The sequence below is a fragment of the Carcharodon carcharias genome, chromosome 9, assembly GCF_017639515.1.
Source record: "Carcharodon carcharias isolate sCarCar2 chromosome 9, sCarCar2.pri, whole genome shotgun sequence".
Lineage (NCBI taxonomy): Eukaryota > Metazoa > Chordata > Chondrichthyes > Lamniformes > Lamnidae > Carcharodon > Carcharodon carcharias.
This window is the reverse complement of record NC_054475.1, coordinates 60,987,509-61,007,077: the sequence shown is the minus strand read 5'-3', so window position 1 is coordinate 61,007,077 and position 19,569 is coordinate 60,987,509.

Genomic DNA, 19,569 nt, shown 5'->3' with positions numbered 1-19,569 from the left:
CACCTGCCCTCCGCTGTCCTGCGCCCACCCGGTCTCCCCTCTTCTTCGCCTGCCCATCCGTCCACCCCCCTCCTCCGCCTGCCCACCCACCCACCAATCTCCTCCACCCTCTCCTCCACCCGCCCACTTACCCTTCTCCACCACCCGCCAGCTACCTCCTCTGCTCGCCTGCCCTCCCCTTCCCCTCTATTCCGTACGCCGGCACCCCATCCCATGCACCCGCCCTCCCCTCTCCTCCTCCCACCCTCCCTCCCCTCTCCTTCACCCACCCGCACTCCCCCCAACTCCTCCACCTGCCCACCCTCCCCTCTCCTGCGCCCGCCCGCCCTCCCTCCCCTCTCCTTCTCCTGCCCTCGCCCCCCCTCCTGCACCCACCCTCCCTCCCCTCTCCTGTGCCCACCCACCCTCCCTCCCCTCTCCTGCGCCCGCCCGCCCTCCCCTCTCCTGCGCCCGCCCTCCCTCCCCTCTCTTGCGCCCACCCTCCCTCCCCTCTCCTGCGCCCACCCTCCCTCCCCTCTCCTCCTCCCGCCCTCCCCTCTCCTGCGCCCGCCCTCCCTCCCCTCTCTTGCGCCCACCCTCCCTCCCCTCTCCTGCGCCCACCCTCCCTCCCCTCTCCTCCTCCCACCCTCCCCCCTCCTGCACCCGCCCTCCCTCCCCTCTCCTGCGCCCGCCCGCCCGCCCTCCCCTCTCCTGCGCCCGCCCTCCCTCCCCTCTCTTGCGCCCACCCTCCCTCCCCTCTCCTCCTCCCGCCCTCCCCCCTCCTGCACCCGCCCTCCCTCCCCTCTCCTGCGCCCGCCCGCCCTCCCTCCCCTCTCCTGCGCCCGCCCTCCCTCCCCTCTCCTGCGCCCGCCCTCCCTCCCCTCTCCTCCTCCTGCCCTCCCTCCCCTCTCCTGCGCCCGCCCTCCCTCCCCTCTCCTCCTCCTGCCCTCCCTCCCCTCTCCTGCGCCCGCCCTCCCTCCCCTCTCCTGCGCCCGCCCCCCCTCTCTCCCCTCTCCTGCACCCCCAACCTCCCTCCCCCTCCTCCACCCACCCACCTACCCCCCTCCTCCGCCCACCGTCCCTTCCCTATCCTCTGCCCTCCCACCCCTCTGCCCTCCCGCCATTCCCTTATCCTCTACCCGCCCGACACCACCTCTCCTCCTCTCTCCACCACCTGCTCGCCCTCCCCACCCTCTCATCCGCCCTCCCCTCTCCTCCGACTGCCCGCATGCCCATCTCCTTCGCCTGCCCGCCCGCCCTTCTCCTCCGCCCACCTGCCATACCCCAGGTTAAGGTTATTTGCTGTGTAAATGTACATAATTAATATTCATCAGTTAGAGTTACTTGTTGTGTAACCGTACAGGATTAACATTGAAGAGGGTAAGGGTGGCTTGTTCTGTATTTGCAGAATAAATGTTCATCAGGGTAAGGGTTACTTCCTCTGTAGCCACAAAATTAATATTCAGCAGGTTAAGGGTTACTTGCTGCGTAACCCTCGGAGTTTTTATCTGAATTATTTACTCTCTAACCATATGGAATCATAATGAATGGAGCACGGTGACTTGCTGCCTTGTTAAATGTGGTTATCAAAAATGAATCATTCACTTACATCAGGAAAGTACAAGTCATTTTCTGTGACTTGGTCCTTATACTGCTATTGGACTTTGACTTTTTCTTTTTATGTAGTGAGCATACTTTCTCATTTGGAAAGAAAGTTTTCCCTCATAAACAGCTACATGAATAATTTCCATGGAAATTTCTAAGCAAGGTTATCATTAATGGTGTAAAGGAATTCAGCTGATTCCAGCTCTGTAACATACAAGTCCAGAGGGAGAAACAAAATCCTGGAATGGAGGAACTAAGTGCTGGACAGGACTGAGATTAACACAAGAAATTACCGGGGAAGATCAGCCTAATACCTTGCTGACTCTCATTTCAGATGGTCAGTTGGGACATGCTCTGGAGAGTAACCAATGCTTGTGGAACCAGACTCCAGTGAGAGTCTTTAATTTCAGGTGAGATGGGGAGAAAATTTTCAAGAAAAACTCATTAAAAACATAGAACTTGAAGAGGCAGAGCACTGTGGCAAAGCCAGAGGATTTGGAAAGTTTTAAAAACTAACAAAAGGTGACCCAAAAATAATAGAGGGAGAAAATAAACTTTTAGGTAAATGAGTTAGTAATATAAAAATGGACAGAAACAGCTTTTTTAAATATATAAAAAGGAAGAAAGCGACCAAAGTGAACATAGGCCCCTTAGAGAATGAGGCTGGGGAAATAATAATGGGGAATCAGGAAATGGCAGAGGAGTTGAATAAATACTTTGCATCAGTCTTCACAGTAGAAGACACCAATAGCATTCCAAAAATACTAAATAATCAGGGTGCAAAATGGGGGCAGGAAATAAATATAATGACTATCACTAGCGAAAAAGTACTAGGGAAACTAATGGGGCTAAAGGCCGATAAGCCCCTGGAGCTGATGGGTTGCATCCGAGAACATTAAAGGAAGTAGCTACAGAGATAGTGGATGCACTGGTAATTATCTTCCAAGAATCCTTAGATCCTGGAAATGTCCCAGAGGACTGGAACACTGCCAATATAATACCCCCATTCAAAAAGGGAGGGAAACAAAAAACAAGTAACTATAGGCCAGTTAGCTTAACATCTGTCATTGGGAAAATGTTAGAGTCTATTATAAAGGATGCAATAGCAGAGCATTTCAAATTCTTTGAGGAGTAGCAAGCAGGATAGTTAAAGGGGAACCAGTAGATGTAATAAATTTAGATTTCCAAAAGGCATTCGATAAGGTACCGCACATAAGGCTACTTAAGAGCCCATGGTGTTGGGGGAGTTATTTTAGCATGGATAGAGAATTGACTGACTAATAGAAGACAGATAGTTGGGATAAGGGGAGACATTTTCAGGATGGCAACCTGTAACTAATGGAGTGCCACAGGGATTAGTGCTGGGGCCACAATTATTTACAATATATATTAATGACATAGATGAGGGAAGTTTGCAGTATCGCCAAGTTTGCAGATGACACAAAAATAGGTGGGAATGCAAGCGGTAAAGATGACACAGAGTCTACAGAGGAAAATAGACAGAGTAATTGAGTAGGTAAAAACTTGGCAGATGGAATATAATGTGGGAAAATGTGAGGTTATGCACTTTGGCAGGAAGAATAGAAGAGCTGATTGTTATTTAAATGGAGAAAGACTGCAGAAAGTTGCAGCACAGAGTCATTTGGGGGTCCTCGTGCATGAATCACAAAAAGCCAGCATACAAGTTCAGCAGGTAATCGGGATGGAAAATGGAATGTTGGCCTTTATTTCAAAGGGAATGGAGTATAAAAATAGGGAAATCTTGCTAAATCCAAATAAGGCATTAGTTAGACCACACCTAGAATACTGTGAACAGTTTTGGTCCCCTTATCTAAGGAAAGATGTACTGGCATTGGAGGCAGTCCAGCGAAGATTCACTAGACTAATCCCGGGTATGGAGGGATTTTCTTATGAGGAGAGGTTGAGTAGGTTGGGTCTGTACTGAATGGAGTTTAGAAGAATGAGAGGCAACCTTACTGAAACATACAAGATTCTTAGGGGATTTGACAGGGTAGATGCTGAGAGGTTGCTTTCCCTTGTGGGAGAGTCTAGGACCAGAGAGCATAATCTCAGAGTAAGGGGGCACCCATTTAAGACAAAGGTGAGGAAGAATATCTTCTCTCAGGGGGTAGTAGCCACTGCAAAGGGCTGTGGAGTCTGGGTCATTAAGTATATTCAAGGCTGAGATAGACAGATTTTTAATCAGTAAGGGAATCGGGGGTTATGGGGAAAAGGCAGGAAAATGGAGTTGAGGATCATTAGATGAGCCATGATCTCATTGAGTGGTGAAGCAGACTCAATGGGCTGAATGGCCTACTTCTGCTCCTACATCTTATGGTCTCATATCAACTCATTTGGTGGTAAAGGCTAACCAATGGGTTCATATTAAGTAACTCTACTGTACACTGTTACACTTGTACTCACCTCCTGTGTGTCTGCTGACCTATATTTGATTTTTAATCCAACAATGCCGCAAGTTCTAAATTTTCATCCTTGTGTTCAAATCTCTCCAAGGCCTCGCCATCCCCTCCACAATCTCTTTAAGCTCCTGCAGCCCTCCAACCCTCTGAACTCTCTGCAGTCCTCCAATCCTCACCTCTTTCACATCGCCTGTCCTAATATCACTTCCTTTGGCTCGGTGTCAAATTTTGTCTGTTGACTCTCCTATTAAGGGCCTTGGGCATTTTTACTTGGTCCGAGGCATTATACAAATCCAAGTTTCTGTGCAAATGTCAGGGTATATTACCTGTTATTTCTCTCCAATTTCATTCCTCCTCCCTCTCTCACAGAATGTACGTGCTATGGCTCCATGGGTGCCCAGCACTTGATAGTACATCATCCAAGTAGCCATTCATCATGTATGAGCTGGATCATATCATCAGCTATTCAGCTGCAGGGTGCGTCATGGCTGTGCCCAATTTTGCCCACCTGACACTGATATGTGGGTATTTCCAGCAGGAGCCGACTGAATAGCAATCAGGAGCAGGAGCCCTGGACCCATCTACCTCTTCCCCTAATCCAAGAATACTGAGGGCCAAATGCTTCACTTCTGTTGCTGCCTCTAAATAAACCAGCTACCACAGCACGAAATGAAGATCACATTCAATCCCATTTTGCCAGTATTTATCCTTTAATTTCCCTTCCACCTCCTCCTGCTCACTGCCACCCTACCTCCCCTGCCCACTGCCACCCCACCTCCCCCTGCCCACTGCCACCCCACCTCCCCCTGCCCACTGCCACCCCACCTCCTTGCCATGCTGAGAAAGACTCACTCAAACACAGGACAGCCAACTAAGCTGTGTCAGAAACTGTTTGAATCGCCCGAGTTTGAAACTATAAAGTGATCGGTATCTTAATGAGAAAAGTACTCCTGATGTGTACAGTGGGTTGGGGAGGGAGGGGCTGCTGTACTGTTTATTGTATGTGGTGCACTGACTGTGATAGATAGGTTACATGGAGGTGCTGTGCACAGAGTCTGTTCAGCTGGTTTGCTGTCTCCAAGGACAACTGTTTCCTCATGTTGTTCTCCTTCCCCTGAAATCCGTGAGCGTGTTGTCGGCGCACACCTGCCCCTTGCACAACTGCAAATCTCCAAATGGCCATGAACCCTTCTGCAGCAGAACCTTCTGTTTCTTGTTGCTGATTCCCTTGTGTGATTGGTGATTTGGTATTGTCTGTTAGGGCGACACTGTAATGGTCGGCAATGGGAGAACACTTGCCGGTTCGCTTTGTGGATCCTGGCCAGGAGGGTGGGATCTTGTTCAAACCACCTCTTCACATTAAGAGTCCCATGTTTTTTTTTAGTTGTCAACCATGATTCAATGGTAGCGCTCTCGCCTCTGAGTAGGAAGGTTGTTCAAGCCCCACTCCAGGGACTTGAGCACAAATCCCAGGCTAATGCCTCAGTGCACCAGGTGGAGAGAACTGCACTGTCAGAGTGGAGTATCGTCATTCAGATGAGACACTAAACAGAGGTCCCATCTACTCCTTCAGGTGGATATGAAAGATCCCATGAAAAACTATCTCAAGGAAGGGAAGGCTGGAGAGTTTGCCCCAGTGTCCTGGTCAATATTTATCTCTCAGCCAGTACCACAAAAAAATTCTGGCCATTTAGTCCTTTGTTTCTAGCTTGCGCTGATTAGCTGCTGCATCACCTGCATTTAATCAGTGATTATGGTTCAAAACTATGTAATTGGCTGTGAAGCATTTCGTGACATCCTGAAATTGTGAAAGGTGATATATAAATGCAAGAATTTCTTTTAGCATTGCTGATTTAAAAACAATTCTTGGGTCAGTGTTCAAAACTGGAATTTAGTTTAAATATAGTCCATGGCATGGTTCTCTGTAATGAGCATCAAAGTTTCTGAAATGTTAGCTGATCGCCTGTGACATGGTTCAATGAGTCATGCGGGAGTGTTTTAGAGAAATTTATACAGTACCCAAAGTTTTATTGTGCTGTCAGGCCGGAGCTAGGTCCCTTTAAAGTTTAATTGTCTTTTACTAAATGGAATTTCAATGTAATTGGAGATTGATTAGTGAGAGAACTGTGCAGTTTGGAAAATGTTTGTAAGTTTCGAGCTCTTGGTCAGAAATCCAGTTTCTTATTGTTAAGATTATTTTGAACTGTAACATCTGTTGTAGGTTCATTTATCTCTCTGAGGGCGCTGAGTTGAAGGTTATTCTATTGTGGAGTGGAGGGGACTGATTGAGAGAGGGGGCTGCGTCCCTGCTGGAAGCTCAGTGTCACCAATGCACGGTGGCTGCAGTGTGTGTGCCATATGCAGGATGGACTGTAGCAGTCACCTTGATTACTTTGTGCAGCACAACCCACCCCTGCAACCTCTACTATCAAGAAAGACAATAGCAACAATGCAGTGACAACTTCATCAGCTCTAGGTTCCCCTCCAAATCACTCACCATCCCCAGGCCACTGCTGATTGGGGGAGGAGGGGGACCCCTGGTCACTGCTGATTCAGGGAGGAGGGGTCCCCAGGCCACTGCTGATTGGGGGAGGAGGGGGAACCCTGGTCACTGCTGATTGGGGGAGGAGGGGGACCCCAGGCCACTGCTGATTGGGGGAGGAGGGGGACCCCTGGTCTCTGCTGATTGGGGGAGGAGGGGGACCCCAGGCCACTGCTGATTGGGGGAGGAGGGGGACCCCTGGTCACTGCTGATTGGGGAAGTTACGGCGGTGGTGGGGTGGGGTGGGGGGGAGGCAATTTCCAGCTGAGAAAGGGAGCAATGTGGAAATGTAGTGCCATTCTTTCAGCGTCACTGGATATAACTCTTGCAACTCTATTGTGAGTAACTCACTTCCTGTCTCCTCAAAGCTTGTCCATCATCTACAAGGCACAAGCTATATGTGTGATGGAATAATCTCCACTTGCCCTAATGTGAGTGGCTTCAACAACATTCAAGAAACTCAACACCAACCAGGACAAAACAACCTGCTTGATTTGCACCCGATCAACCAGCCTAAACATGAACTCACTCCACCCATTAACGCACAGTGGCAGTAGTGTGTAGAATCTGCAAGATGCACTGCAGCAACTCACTAAGCCTACTTCGACAGAACCTTCCAAACCCATGACTCTACCACCCAGAAGGACAAGGGCAGCAGGCAAATGGGAACACTGATCTGCAAGGGAAAAGCAGACACATAATGCCGGGAAGAGGAGATGCACAGGAGGAGGAGTTCCTGACCTGAGCCTCCTCACAGCAGCTGAGGAGGAGGTGCTGGAGATCACTGGCAAGGAGGGAGCATGATCAGCCAAGAGAAGGGAGGAAGAGGCAACCATCCTGGTCATTGCATTTGGCCATACAAGATGGATGTGATGAAATCTGAAGCACTCAAACTTTTTGTTCTCTACAGTTGATCACCATTGTAGGACCAGGCCACAGCCATGGGAAGAACCATAAGATTCCACCTCCAGGAATGAAGGAGCCAGTGCCCTACAGTGCCCTCCTGCATCCTTCATTGAACCAGGGTTGATCCCCTGGCTTGATGGTAATGGTATAGTGGGGGATATGCTGGGCCATGAAGTTACAGATTGTGTTTGAGTACAATTCTGCTGCTGCTGATGGCCCACAGCTCCTCATGGATTGACAGAGGGTAATGAGTAACAAGGCCTGGGTGTCCTCATACAGCAGTCACTGAAGGTAAGCATGTAGGTGCAGCAGGAGGTAAAGAAGGCCAATGGTATGTTGGCCTTAATAGCGAGATGATTCGAGTACAGGAGCAGGTATGTTTTGCTGCAATTATACAGGGCCTTGGAGAGACCACACCTGGAATATTGTGTGCAGTTTTGGTCTCCTTATCTGAGGAAGGATGTACTTGCTATAGAGGGAGTGCAGCGAAGGTTTACCAGGCTGATTCCTAGGATGGTAGGACTGACATATGTAGAGAGATTGAGTTGGTTAGGATTGTATTTGCTGGAGTTCAGAAGAATGAGGGGGGATCTCATAGAAACCTATAAAATTCTAACAGAACTAGACAAGGTAGATGCAGGAAGGATGTTCCTGATGGTGGGGGAGTCCAGAACCAGGGGTCACAGTCTGAGGATATGGGGTGGACCATTTAGGACTGAGATGAGGAGAAATTTCTTCACCCAGAGAGTGGTGAGCCTGTGGAATTTGCTACTACAGAAAGTAGTTGAGGCCAAAACATTGTATATTTTCAAGAAGGAGTTAGATATAGTTCTTGGGGTGAAAGGGATCAAAGGATATGGGGAGAAAGCGGGAGCAGGTTATTGAATTGGATGACCAGCCATGATCATAATGAATGGTGGAGCAGGCTCGAAGGGCCAAATGGCCTACTCTTGTTCCTAGTTTCTATATTTCTATAACACCAGCGCCTGCCACCCTCCAAGCTACTCACCATCCTAACTTGGAACCAAATCACTATTCAAAATCTTGGAACTCTTTTCTTAAAAGCACACTAAGTGTACCTACACCATATGGACTGCAAAAATTCAAGAAAGCAAATAGGGATGGGCAACAAACGTTGGTCTTGTCAGCAATATTTACAGCCCCTTTACAAATGAAAAAAACCTCTTAAGTAATACAATTATGGGAGTGCCATCTGTGCATCAACTGTAGCAGTTAAGGGAAAATGTCAACTCAAAATATCGAGACACAGGAAGTAAATGGAACCATGCCCAATTCTCGGGAACAAATTTAATGATACACAATGGGCCTAACTTGCCAACCTTTGACCTGCATTAATCAATGACACAAGGTAATGACCTGGGTCGCCCTCCTTCCCCAGTCAGCAGTAACCTGGGGTCCCCCTCCTTCCCCGGTCAGCAGTAACCTGGGGTCCCGATCCTTCCCCGGTCAGCAGTAACATGGGGTCGCCCTCCTTCCCCGGTCAGCAGTAACATGGGGTCCTCCTCCTTCTCCAGTCAGCAGTAACCTGGTGTCCCCCTCCTTCCCCGGTCAGCAGTAACCTGGGGTCCCTCTCCTTCCCTAGTCAGCAGTGGCCTGGGGTCCCTCTCCTTCCCCGGTCAGCAGTAACCTGGTGTCCCCCTCCTTCCCCGGTCAGCAGTAACCTGGGGTCCCCCTCCTTCCCCGGTCAGCAGTAACCTGGGGTCCCCCTCCTTCCCCGGTCAGCAGTGGCCTGGGGTCCTCTCCTTCCCCGGTCAGCAGTGGCCTGGTGTCCCCCTCCTTCCCCGGTCAGCAGTAACCTGGGGTCCCCCTCCTTCCCCGGTCAGCAGTAACCTGGGGTCCCCCTCCTTCCCCGGTCAGCAGTGGCCTGGGGTCCCTCTCCTTCCCTAGTCAGCAGTGGCCTGGGGTCCTCTCCTTCCCCGGTCAGCAGTGGCCTGGGGTCCCTCTCCTTCCCCGGTCAGCAGTAACCTGGGGTCCCCCTCCTTCCCCAGTCAGCAGTGGCCTGGGGTCCCTCTCCTTCCCCGGTCAGCAGTGGCCTGGGGTCCCTCTCCTTCCCCAGTCAGCAGTGGCCTGGGGTCCCCTCCTTACCCAGTCAGCAGTGGCCTGGGGTCCCCTCCTTACCCAGTCAGCAGTGGCCTGGGGTCCCCTCCTTACCCAGTCAGCAGTGGCCTGGGGTCCCCCTCCTTCCCCGGTCAGCAGTGGCCTGGGGTCCCCTCCTTACCCAGTCAGCAGTGGCCTGGGGTCCCCCTCCTTCCCCGGTCAGCAGTGGCCTGGGGACCCCCTCTTTCCCCAGACGGCAGTGACCTGGGGTCCCCCACTCTAGTATCCAGTTTCATTGCTAAAACAATGGTGAAAACTGTTAAAGGTTTGTCTTGGTTGTTTCCTCTTCCTTTCCCTTCTCTTTTGAAGACACTCTTTATTTGATCACTATAGCCCTATGGATCCCAGTTGTCTCCTTGCACCTCACACAACTGAGCACTTTTCCTGTGGGAATATGGGCAGTGAATGTTGACAAGTCATCCAGCACAGGGCTGGGAGATTACAGTTAAACCCAATCCTGTTTTTGTCCTCAACAGGTTTCACTCAATGTTCAAACTAATCCTTCTAGTCTATTAACTGTCAAAACCTATTGCCCTAAAAGTCTCTATTGATTAATCTTCAGCAGACCCAGATATGAAGCAAGGAAAACTCCCAGTTGAGGTTTACTTCACAAAACATAGGCCCAAAGTTACCTGCTCCTCCATCCACAGGAATATAGGAACAGGAGTAAATATTCAGCTCCTCGGGTCTGTCCCCCCCATTCAGAGTTCATCTGTTCCTCAACTCCACTTTACTGCCTTTGTTCCATATCTCCCGATTCCCTTACTTAATATCTCTGTTCCTCAGTTATCAAATAGCAAGACCGATATTACTTGTATCCTGTATCCCAAAATATTATTTTCATATTTCACAAAACTCAGTCCAAAAATCCTCATTTCCCCAAGTGCTGGAGAAACTCAAGAGGCCAACCCCATCTTGGAGAATTCTCTGCTTGCAGATCAGTCTCCATTTTCCAGGTCTCTCACTGAAAGTGCAACCTAAGGGGAAAGTTTGAAATTATCAGCTTCAATTTCAGCGACCAGGTGACTGAACAACTTGTTTACACTTGGAAATGGAATTGCCACCTTCCTTATTGGTTGTGGCATCGCAGGTCAGACTGTGATAGTGTAATAGATATGTAGCATGCAGGTTATGTTTCAGTCCAGCAACCTCCCTGATATGAGCAATGGAACTGGGAGAATTTTCATCTTCTACAAATGTAAGATTCAGCATTTTACTTCAACAGAAGGGTCCCAAATTCAGTTCTCTTCCCTGTACTGAGTTAGCTGCCATTAGCCAGTCTCACAGTACACAGTATCCTCCTGGGCCTCCGAGACTTTGAGGGGGGAGTAATCAGATCTGCGTCTAATCAACTCTGCAGTGATTCCTGCTGGTAAGTGTGGGTCTATAAGTATCACAGAATGGTTACAGCACAGAAGGAGGCCAGTGGCCCATCATGTCAGCACTGGCTATGCGAATAAGTAATTTAGCTAGTTCCATTCCCTGGCCTTCTCCTCGTAGCCTTGTACATGCTTCCTTTTCAGATAATAATCCAAATCCCTCTTGAATTCCTCGATTGAATCCACCACCACCACACTCTCAGGCAGTGCATTCCAGGTCCCAACCGTTTGCTGCATGAAAAAGAATTTCCTCATCTTTCCATTGCTCCTTTTGCCAATCACCTGTCAGTGCCTCTGGTTCTTGATCCTTCCATCAATGGGAATAGTTTCTCCTTAACTACTCTGTCCAGACCCCTCATTATACTGTACACCCCTATCATATCTCCTCTCACCCTTCTCTTCATCAAGGAAATCAAGTCCCAGCCTTTCCAATCTGCATAACTGAAGTTCCTCATGCTGGAACCATTTTTGTGAATCTTTTCTGCATCCAATCTAGTTTATTCACATATTTCCTAAAGTATGGTGCCCAGGACTGGACACAATACTCGAGTTGAGTTGAACCAGTGTTCATACTAGTTAAAATGACCTCGTTACTCTTGCACTCTGTGCCCCTATTGATAAAGCCAAAGATGCTGTATGCTTTATTAATCAAATAAGGACAAGATCAGGAGCGAATATACTGATGTGTACAGTGGAGTAAAATATTATTATTCACACATGAAGGATGGCAACTTGAGTGAGGCACCAGAGGGTGACTGGCACTCCCTGGAAATGTACCTTGTACCTTGTTCCTTCGGAAGATGGCGGAGGCATCAGAAGACAAAAAAAGAAGAAAAATAAAAATATTACTGGCACAAACAAATGCAACTTTTTGCTTTGTTTCTGCCTTTCTGATTTCAGAGCAGTGTTCTTTAGATACTTCGTAAGCATAGCCAACCTGGGCAAAATTAATGGCTCTACGTGGGCATTGTAGACAGGGTGAAGGGCTCAAATATCCAGGGAGTATTTGTCCCAGAGTGCTGACTGAGACTAGGGAGAAGTTTTTTAAAGCGTTCACGCCAGTTATGCAGGAGTCATTGGGCAATAGGGAGGTGACAGTAGATTGGAAATGGCCTGATATGCTGTCCATATTCAAAAGAACCATAACTTCTCAGGATATCCCAAAGTGTTTTACAAGCAATGAAATACTTTTGAAGTGTAGTAAATGTTGTAATGTAGAGAAACACAGCAGCCACCTTGTGCACAGTGAGGTCCCACAAACAACAATGTGATAATCAGAAAATCTGCTTTAGGTGTTGGCTGAAGAATAAATGTTGGCTAGAATGCTGGAAGGAACATGTCTTCTTTTTAGGAAAGTGTGGTAGAATTAGTTATGTTCACCTAACAGGACAAAAAAGGCTTATTTGAAGTCTTATCCAAAAGACAGCAGCTCTGACAGTGCAGTGCCCCCTCAACCCCTTTGGCATGCCAATCTACAGTGCCCCCTCTACTTCATTCACAATGCCAGTCTACAGTGCAGTGTCCCCTCTACTCCATTCACAATGTCAGTCTACATGCAGTGCCCCCTCTACTCCATTGGCAATGCTAGTCTACAGTGCAGTGCCCCCTCTACTCCATTGGCATGCCAGTCTACATGCAGTGCCCCCTCTACTCCATTGGCAATGCCAGTCTACAGTGCAGTGCCCCCTCTACTCCATTCACCATGCCAGTCTACAGTGCAGTGCCCCCTCAACCCCTTTGGCATGCCAATCTACAGTGCCCCCTCTACTTCATTCACAATGCCAGTCTACAGTGCAGTGCCCCCTCTACTCCATTCACAATGTCAGTCTACATGCAGTGCCCCCTCTACTCCATTGGCAATGCTAGTCTACAGTGCAGTGCCCCCTCTACTCCATTGGCATGCCAGTCTACATGCAGTGCCCCCTCTACTCCATTGGCAATGCCAGTCTACAGTGCAGTGCCCCCTCTACTCCATTCACCATGCCAGTCTACAGTGCAGTGCCCCCCAACTCCATTTACAATGCCAGTCTACAGTGCAGTGCCCCCTCTACTCCATTGGCAATGCCAGTCTACAGTGCAGTGCCCCCTCTACTCCAGTGGCAATGCCAGGCTACAGTGCAGTGCCCCCTCTACTCCATTCGCAATGCCAGTCTACAGTGCAGTGCCCCCTCTACTCCAGTGGCAATGCCAGTCTACAGTGCAGTGCTCCTTCTACTTCAGTGGCAATGCCAGCCTACAGTGCAGTGCCCCTTCTACTCCAGTGGCAATGCCAGTCTACAGTGCAGTGCCCCTTTACCCCATTGGCAATGCCAGTCTACAGTGCAGTCCCCCCTCTACTCCATTGACATGCCAGTCTACAGTGCAATGCCCCCTCTACTCCATTCACAATGCCAGTCTACAGTGCAGTGCCCCCCAACTCCATTCACAATGCCAGTCTACAGTGCAGTGCCCCCTCTACTCCATTGGCAATGCCAGTCTACAGTGCAGTGCCCCCTCTACTCCAGTGGCAATGCCAGGCTACAGTGCAGTGCCCCCTCTACTCCATTCGCAATGCCAGTCTACAGTGCAGTGCCCCCTCTACTCCAGTGGCAATGCCAGTCTACAGTGCAGTGCTCCTTCTACTTCAGTGGCAATGCCAGCCTACAGTGCAGTGCCCCTTCTACTCCAGTGGCAATGCCAGTCTACAGTGCAGTGCCCCTTTACCCCATTGGCAATGCCAGTCTACAGTGCAGTCCCCCCTCTACTCCATTGACATGCCAGTCTACAGTGCAATGCCCCTTCCACCCCACTGGCATGCCAGTGTACAGTGCAGTACCCCCTCTACCCCATTGGCATGCCAGTCTACAGTGCAGTGCCCCCCTACTCCAGTGGCATGCCAGTCTACAGTGCAGTGCCCCCCTACTCCAGTGGCATGCCAGTCTACAGTGCAGTGCCCCCTCTTCTCCAGTGGTAATGCCAGTCTACAGAGCAGTGCCCCCTCTCCTCCAGTGGCAATGCCAATCTACAGTGCTGTGCCCCCTCTTCTCCAGTGGCAATGCCAGTCTACAGTGCAGTGCCCCTTCTACTTCAGTGGCAATGCCAGTCTACAGTGCAGTGCCCCTTCTACTCCAGTGGCAATGCCAGTCTACAATGCAGTGCCCCTTCTACTCCAGTGGCAATGTCAGTCTACAGTGCAGTGCCCCTTCTACTTCAGTGGTAATGCCAGTCTACATTTCCTGCTGGAGAAACTGAAGTGGGGCTTGAACCCAGAATCTTATGACTTAAGGAAGACTAATGGAGATTCGGGTGAGAGCAGATCATAGGCTAGCCTGCACCATTGAACTGTGGCTGACACTCATTCGTCTCACTTATATTCTTTGTAATGTTATGAAATAATTTGTTATAAATAAAATTACCTATGCAATAATTATTTAGTTAACGATTGTTAACATGGAATCAGGACAGAAGATCTTGGAGCCTCCTTGACTCCTTTGATGAAGTAACATCCTAATGGACTATGGGAATATCTACAATGTGTGGTACCTAGATTTCTAGAAGCATTTAACAAAATTCTTCATGGAAGGCTGATAGTTGAGATCAAACCGGCAAGGATTCAGGGTAAATCTTTGCTATGCATAAGAAATTGACTGGGTTCTTATTCGAGAAGTTATACTAAGATTAGGGTGGGGAGGGATAAGTATTCTGGGATTGATGCCAGTCTACAGTGGGCATTGTAGACGGGGTGAAGGGCTCAAATATCCAGGGAGTATTTGTCCCAGAGTGCTGATTCTGGACCACTGCTCTTTTAAATTTAAGCTAAGTTAGTAGAGGCAGCTCAGAAATAACACTGACGTGTACAAATATGTAAGTGGGCAGAACAAAAGCATCTGAAATTTAATGCAGAGAAGCGTTCACGTGGGTGGGAAATATGGATGAGGCACAGGTTTGCTGAAAGGTGCTGCAATAGCCTAAGGAAGATTAACCAACACAGAGTAACAACCAACAAAGCTACTGGGATGTTGAAGTACATAACCACCTTGGCAGAATACAAGTCAGACAAGTGTCTGGTCAGACCTCAACATGAGCAGCATTTCCACTTTTGGTCACTGAGACATTCAAATGCTGGAGGCAGTGCTGAGAGAAATCAGGAGATTAATCCTTGGCATTAGAGATTTCAGTCATGGGGAAAATCTGGAGAAAGTTGGGCTTGTTAGCCTTGTAAGAAGAAATCTGAAAGGTGTTACAATTTATGAGATTGTTATAAATTGGGAGTGTGTCTTTAAATTTAAGGTAAAGTGAAGAGGATCATGTGACCTGTTTTGAAGTCTGCCCAACAGTAAGCCTGTGTAGTTTGATTTTTAGAGATAAAGGGAAAGCTGAGATTGTTTTAATGGGAAGAAGGTGCGAGGTATTTACTCTTAGAGACAATGGCAGCAGCCTTTGTTAACAAGTAGAGACTGAGTCTCCAAAGTCCTAGAAAAGTGTTGAGAGATGTCAGCTGGGGAAAGTTGTGCTTTAAACTGCCCATTTAGTTCCAGGATGAAAGAGAGTTGGGCCCTCATGGATAGCTAATTAGCATTTCTACCAAGATACAAGGCCCATGTGATTCACATTGTCATGGGAAAGGATGGAGAGGAAACCAATGTAAAGATTAGGTTTTCCTACAATATCACAAATAATGTTTTGAGTCTGCCTGGATCCGGACAGAGGGAGTGCCTGGAGGCCAAAAAAGTTTTTATGGTTCGTCACCCAGGAATGTGGGTGGAAGCTCATGCTTGGATTAAAAAGACTAAATTCATAGGGAACAGAATAAAACAGGAATAAACCATCTGGAGCTAAAAATCACTTTGGATTGATTATAGGAAAATTGAATGTCTCCATAAAAGTGTAAAATATACCATGTGAAGTGAGTTTTCTCTGCTGGGCTAAGAATAAGAAGGGGGGGTAATTCCATTCTGGGGTTTAAAGTATAAGTCACCTACAAAGATAGTGTTTAGTTCATAGTGTTTTTGTCATTTGTTACAATAAACATCTTAGAACATGAATTGACGTCATTCTTTCAGCTATTAACTGGAAGTTCGCATTTCTTTTTGATCTCTACAGGATAACAAAATTGGGGGCCCTTGGGGATTTAGAATCCACAGACTGAGAGGGATACACTGGGTTTGGCCAGAGTTTATACGAATAAGATTTTGCAGTGACTTTTGCTGTATTTATTTGAAAGCTAAGAATGACTATGTCATTTGCTGAATAAATTGAAAGCAAGAACCTGCCTTGCAACAGTTAACAAAAGTTCATTTAAAAACAGCGACGGAAAGTTAAGAAGCAGATTTAAAAGTAGGCACTGAGAAGTCAGAAATAGATGAGGTATTGGCTCAACAGTTAAACCTAGAGGAAGGTAATCCAGATAAAACACAGATTGAGTTGGCTAGGATGCAATTACAAAAGAAGCAACCAGAATTGGAAAGAGATAGACAAAAGCAAAACTTTGAGTTTGAGAAAGAAAAGAAAATGCGAAAACTTGAATCAGAATTTCAAAGAGTAAGAGAAGGGGAAATTCTTGAATTGCAAAGAGAGGGGAAAGCTAGGAAATTTGAACTGGACAGAGAAAGACTTTGATTACATGAACAGGGAAGAATAGACAGGAATGGCAAGGAGTCAGATTTAACTCCTGGTTTCGATTTGGCAAGAAATATTCGCCTAGTGCCTAAATTCAGTGAGAAAGGTATTGAAATGTGTTTTGTTGCATTTGAGAAAATTGCTACAAAGTTACAATGGCCTATAGAGATTTGGACAACCCTATTACTAAGTGTTTTGGTGGAAAAAGTGTTAGGTTTATTCCACCCTTTCTGATGAACAGTCTGCATATTATGATGCTGTAAGACTGCTGTGCTTAATGCATATGGCTTGGTCCCAGAAGCTTATAGACAACATTTAGAAACATAGAAATAGAGGGCAGAATTTTGCCCTTGGATGGCGTGTGGGCCCCACCGACTCGGCAGCGGGCGGGCAGCTGACCCCCACCTCTGAAACGGGGCCCGCCGTCATTTTAAGTGGGCTGGCCAATTGGAACCCGCCCAGCGGCATTCCCGACAGGAAGCGCCATGTGTTTCCTGTGCGGGGGTGAGGGATTCCCCAACTGTCAAAGTGCACTCTTTCGCGCGTGCACGTGAAGAGCGCACTGCTCCCTGAGACTAAGTGCTGTCTCAGCGAGATTACCGAAAGTTGAAAAAACTTTAAAAATATAAACATTGAAAAATTATTAACATGTCCCCCTCATGTGACAATGTCACACGAGATGGGACATGTTAATAAAGAACACATAAACTTTATTAATTTTTCACAAAATGGACATGAAACTTCATCCCACCAGTGGATGAAGGTTCATGAATAATCAGAAGTCCGCTGGTGCTCCTGGCCTGCTCACCAGCCTCAAGGTTGGATGGGCAAGGTCTTTAAGTACTTTAAATACCCTGTCAATGGCCTCAATTTGTTATTGATAGGTCTGCCGGCGGACAGCTGATCTCGCTGTTCACCCACCTTCCTAAATATTTAAATGGATTCCCACACCATCCCGCATCATTTTCCCCTCGGCGACCAGGCCCCGCCCCCAAATCGCAGAGGGGAAAATCCTGGCCATAGAAACCAGGAGCAGGAGTAGGCCATTCGGCCCTTTGAGCCAGCTCCACCATTCATTATGATCATGGCTGATCATCCAACTCAATAGCCTGCTCCCACTTTCTCCCCATACCCTTTGATCCCTTTCACCCCAAGAGCTTTATCTAACTCATTCTTGAAAACTTACAATGTTTTGGTCTCAACTACTTTCTGTGGTAATGAATTCCACAGGCTCACCGCTCTCCATGTGAAGAAATTTCTCCTCATCTCAGTCCTAAATGGTCTACTCTGTATCTTCAGACTGTGACCCCTGGTTCTGGACTCCCCCACCATCGGGTACCTCCTGCCTGCATCTACCCTGTCTAGTCTTGTTAGAATTTTATAGGTTTCTATGAGGTCCACCCACATTCTTCTGAACTCCAGTGAATATAACCTAACCAACTCAATCTCTCCTCATATGTCAGCCCCGCCATCCCAGGAATCAGTCGGGTAAACCTTCGCTGCACTCTCTCTATAGCAAGTACATCCTTCCTCAGATAAGGAGACCAAAACTGCACACAATATTCCAGGTGTTGTCTCACCAAGGCCCTGTTCAATTGCAGCAAGACATCCCTGTTCCTGTACTCGAATCCTCTGGCTATGAAGGCCAACATACCATTTGCCTTCTTTACCGCCTGCTGCACCTGCATGCTTACCTTCAGCAACTGGTGTACAAGGGCACCCAGGTCTCGTTGCACATTCCCCTCTCTCAATTTATAGCCATTCAGATAATAATCTGCCTTCCTATTTTTGCTACCAAAGTGGATAACCTCACATTTATCCACATTATACTCCATCTGCCATGCATTTGCCCACTCACTCAGCTTGTCCAACTCACACTGAAGCATCTCTGCATCCTCCTCACAGCTCACCCTCCCACCCAGCTTTGTGTCATCTGCAAATTTGGAGATATTACATTTAATTCCCTCATCTAAATCATTAATATGTATTGTGAATAACTGGGGTCCCAGCACCGATCCCTGTGGTACCCCACTAGTCACTGCCTACCATTCAGAAAACAACAAATTTATTCCTACTCTTTGTTTCCTGTCTGCCAACCAGTTTTCTATACATCTCAGTACACTACCCCCAATCCCATGGGCTTTAATTTTACACACCAATCTCTTATGTGGGACTTTGTGGAAAGCCTCTGAAAGTCCAAATAAACCATATCCACTGGCTCCCCTTCATCAACTCTACTCGTTACATCCTTGAAAAATTCCAGTAGATTTGACAAGAATGATTTCCCTTTCATAAATCTATGCTGACTTTGTCCAATTCTGCCAATGTTTTCCACGTGCTCAGCTATTAAATCTTTTATAATGGACTCTAGAATTTTTACTACTACTGGCATCAGGCTGACTGGTCTATAATTCCCTCTTTTCTCTCTGCCTCCCTTTTTAAATAGCAGGGTTACATTAGCTACCCTCCAATCTGTAGGAACTGTTCCAGAGTCTATAGAATCTTGGAAGATGACCACCAATGCATCCACTATTTCTAGGGCCACTTCCTTAAGTACTCTGGGATGTAGATTATCAGGCCGCGGGGATTTATTGGCCTTCAATCCCATCAATTTCCTCAACACCATTTCCCTACTAATACTGATTTCTTTCAGTTCCTACCTCTCACTAAACCCTGTGTTCCTCAACAGAAATCTGAGGAAGAATCAGACTTTGTGGAATTAGCTAGTGAAAAAGATGGTGCTTGTTGAATGGTATAGGGGAATGAAGTTGAAGCAAGATTTTGAAAACCTTAGAGAGGTGTTACAGAATTTTAAAACAGTATTCCATTAGGAATCAGGTCAGAGCAACTCTCCAGACTAAGTCAGAATGAAATGAAAGTTTAAAAATAAACTAGTGGAAGTACACCTTTCCTGTTAGCGTCTTAAGGGGTTAAGGTTCATTTTCTGTTGAGATCATTCAACAAGAAGCAGAAGTGACATGAGGAGAAACTCGTTCGAGTTTGGAATGCACTGTCTGACAGT